The following is a 3951-nucleotide window of genomic DNA, read 5'->3' on the forward strand; positions in this document are numbered from 1 at the left end:
CCACGGAATTTGGATATTTATCTTTGAATGCATGAAAAAGCCGGTTGATGTTAAGATCCGGACTAAGGTACTTTTTAGAAGACTGACTTCTTCCATAATGACTCTCCTCTGCCGGAATTGAGTTTATATGATTTATAACAGATAACTCATCCCTTTCAGTAAACTTTAGGTTTTTTACTCCCCTTTTTTCTTTAAAGATGTATTTCCCATTTTGCTTTCTTAAAACAAGATTGTGTACTCTCTTGTCGGACAAAGCGAATGTGTTACAAAATGTTTTTTTACATACGTGAAGTAATTTTCCTGCTTTATCTGGAATCTGGTAATAAACTGAACATTGCCTTCGACTCGCAGCTGGCGTGTCATAGTGGCCATGACGCCTTCTTTAAATTTCGGCTATTTGTATGATTCCCATTAGGTAGATTCCTTGGTTTTTTTCATCAAGTGAATAGAAATCTTGGTGAAGCTTTAACCTTTGTTCAAAGGAAAGCACGCGGCAACTGTACTTGCATTTACAAGTTACCTACAAAAAAACAACCTTAAGTATCCAATGAAATGTATTAATCAATTATTTTAAGATCATTTAAATCAACAAAAACAATACTGATGTCAAAACTAGGTAGGTACCTAATACAAAGAATTGGTAATTTGGTCAATAAAATTAAGCCATTTAAAGTTAACTAAAAAGTTTTTGTGCGAATTACTCTCTTATAAAGAAAAATGCTCAATCATTTTATACCAAAAGCATCTACACATGTTGTACCTACCTATAAAGTTAAGAGGTGTGGTTTTTAACCAAGCAACATGCTGGTCGTGAAACGTTATTGATATTTCCGCGTTAAATTATTATTGGAAGCAATTCGACATAACCATAAACTTACCATTTCCGCTGGCAATGATTTTGCAGGCCGCAATCTGCCACTTTTAGTTTGATATTCCTTGCCACTGAATCTTCTTTTATTCCTGTCATTTTTCTTATTTATTTTAACCTCCATTTGCACGTTTTCTTCCATGGCAATGAAAATTTAACGCAAACACGTTCGAAGCAGAAGGTAAACTGACAAATAAATAATAAGGAACAATGCGACAGGCGCCGCTGTTGGCACTTAGGCCCACAAGCTCGACCTGCCTTTCTGGAGATAGGTCCTACGTTTATGTCATGCGTGTTTACTGGCGCTTTCAATGGTTATATGGACTTAGGTCGCTTATAGGACATCCATCCCAGTAAATAGGTCTGTTTTTTGCAAAAATGTTAATACTAAAATTTTTGGCACTTAGGCTCTCTAGCTTTTCCACCCTTCAATTGTGCTCGTCCAAAGCTGGTGACAAAATTGATATATAGGTGCAATCTATGCACCCAACTATTCCTGGAAATCCTCCCTTTTCTGAGTAACCTCTTTTGATATCCATTTTCTGAATATTTTGTAATGGAAACTGAATGCATATGGGGCCTAAATGGATGACAATTAAGTTTGAAACCTCGGATATACATCTACTGACTACTTGCTGACTTTGTAACGAAGTTACAAGATTTTGTCTTTATTTTATAGTAATAACGGTAAGCCCAGGCAGTCTTTTATAAGACAACTTAGATAATTTTGCTCCGTTAACATTTTAACCTCTAAATTTATAATTTACATAACAAAAAGATACATTTTAAGCTTTACCTGTGAGTCATGAGGGGTTTATAATTGTAAACATATATAAAGAAACCAACTTAAAGAGGTTTCTAGCCTGATAGTATCCTGGAAAGGTTTAATTTCTTATAGGTTATGCCTAGTTCTCCGTTGACTATGTTGTAGTCTCTGGCCTTATTGTTTTCAGCCCTGGTTATTCTTAGGATAATAAAGAACCACAAATGCCTAAAACTGAGAGGGTTTTCATCACTTTGCTTCCAGTTTTCCGCTTATTTTCATAAAAATTTTCCTTTCATGCTGTTGCATTGTTTACATGTTCTATTTTACAAGTTTTAAGGTTTACCTACCTTGGGAAGCCCTGTTAAATGAAGGGGCATACTCGGTGTGGCAAAATATACTATAAATCATTTTCCAGTCTTCCGCGGTTTTCCTGAAAAGCCGGTTTTCTTGTACACATGTGGCCAGCTTTTGTCCCGCTGTTTTCACCTAGAAATACCCGGTTTTGAAAGCTGAAACTAAGTTTGTTTACCATATAAGGTGATAGCCTATAAATCCGTACCGTTTTCATGAGGAAAAACTCTATTTTCATTAAGTTTTCCCAATTGCATTTTTATTCAACGATTGATTCCGAGGATGTTCGTGAGTCGTCGGCATCCAAATTCCTGCGATGGGTATAAAAAGGTTCCAGGTCCACCAAGGATTCACATTCGTCGCAGTAAGGTCGTACCATACCTTTCGAGCGAAGTACCAGTAATTTTTCCATATTTCAATACCGTTAAATTTTCAATATTTACGTTTAAATTTGTCTTGACGTTGACAGTGTGAATTGGGTTAGGTAAGAGCCACCGGTTGACAATTGACCGGCCGCTTCCAAGCTCGCGTATTAAGATCTTTATCGAATCCGTTGCTATTGATATCGTTCCGTCCCATTCCGTTTTATTTAATTTTAACACTGTGGTTTGGACACTATCTTTCTTCGTGTTTTGTAGGGCAAGCCACAGTCGCGAATATTATTAACTGGTGCCTGGACACTATCTTTCTTCGTGTTTTGTAGGGCAGGTAGTAAGCGGGTTATATTAATGAAATTATCGTAAAATTATCCGCGTTACGGTATTTTAGTTACCATTTTTACAAGCTTGGAAGACGGTGGTATTTTATGTTTCCGCTGTGAGTGATTAATTATTAGAATATTCATTTTGATTCCGTTCCGCTTTATGAACTTTTAAAACTGTGGTTTGGGCACTATCTTTCTTCGTGTTTTGTAGGGCAAGCCACAGTCGCGAATATTATTAACTGGTGCCTGGACACTATCTTTCTTTGTGTTTTGTAGGGCAGGCAGCAGCGCGGTTTTTATTAAATTACTACCTGGACACTATCTTTCTTCGTGTTTTGTAGGGCAGGTAGTAAACGAGTGATTAAACCAACGTTTCATTGATTCCGTTCGCGAAAAGTTACGTTCTTGTTTCCAACCAGAGAAGCACTCACTGCGGATTTCTTTTGTATTTAATTGATAATTTTTATTGTTGACTTTTTATTTTCTGCTCTGTCCGCGGCCGTACCGTTCCGTTTAATTGTTTGATTGATGAAAACTACTGCTTGGACACAATCTTTCTTCGTGTTTTGTAGGGCAGGCAGTAGCCGCGTTTATTAATTATTACTTGACTTCTCAAAATGGTGAGAGACGAGTGATAACCGAGTCCGTGATGTCATAATTACTATTCGTATAGCAACAGAGCAGAGAAAAATGTTGACCGATTGATTGAGATTGCTTCGCTTGATTGGTGTTGAGTTTCCGGCTTTGCTTAACGAATGTCATCCGTAACCGCTTGTACAAAACATCATAACCCCGTCCCTTAAATCATACTATTTTGCGTCATTAATAGAGTGCTGAATTTTCCGGTACATTTTCCCAAATAACTGCCTGTGCTTAATCATAGAAATTGGTAATAGGGATTGTTAGATTTTAAGGACACTTTTGTTCATTTAGTTTTAAGCAACCAAATCTGTTACTTATTAGTATTTGTAATAATAAAGATTAAGAGCAATAAGATCTCATTATAACCGGACAGTCTACTTTCAATCTTTACCTGGTTTCTCCACTGTCTAAAGGCTTGCCCGAGAGGCTAGAGGGGACTCTAAGCTCCTTTAATTACTTAGAGTGGCGCCCGAGGCATTTTGTCGACTTTTTCTCCTATAACTGTAAAGAAATAGTAAGGGGGGTTGACGGATACCCTGCGACGTCAAAGGTTAGAGGGTGGACATACGGCAAGTACGTAAGTACCCCCCGCTACAACTTGTTGACGATATCCATTCCTCG

General features: G+C 37.4%; 1 long non-coding RNA gene across 1 annotated transcript; it reads right to left on the reverse strand.

The window, feature by feature from the left end:
* Positions 1 to 463: 463 nt before the first annotated feature.
* On the reverse strand, positions 464 to 2789 carry LOC126749299 (uncharacterized). Its single transcript, XR_007664995.1, has 3 exons — positions 2194 to 2789; positions 1982 to 2120; positions 464 to 1865 (listed from the first exon to the last, which is right to left on the reverse strand). It is a non-coding gene; the product is annotated as an uncharacterized LOC126749299 (long non-coding RNA).
* Between the last annotated feature and the right edge of the window lie 1162 nt (positions 2790 to 3951).

This window comes from Anthonomus grandis, chromosome 24 (genome assembly GCF_022605725.1).
Source record: "Anthonomus grandis grandis chromosome 24, icAntGran1.3, whole genome shotgun sequence".
NCBI classification, from domain to species: domain Eukaryota; kingdom Metazoa; phylum Arthropoda; class Insecta; order Coleoptera; family Curculionidae; genus Anthonomus; species Anthonomus grandis.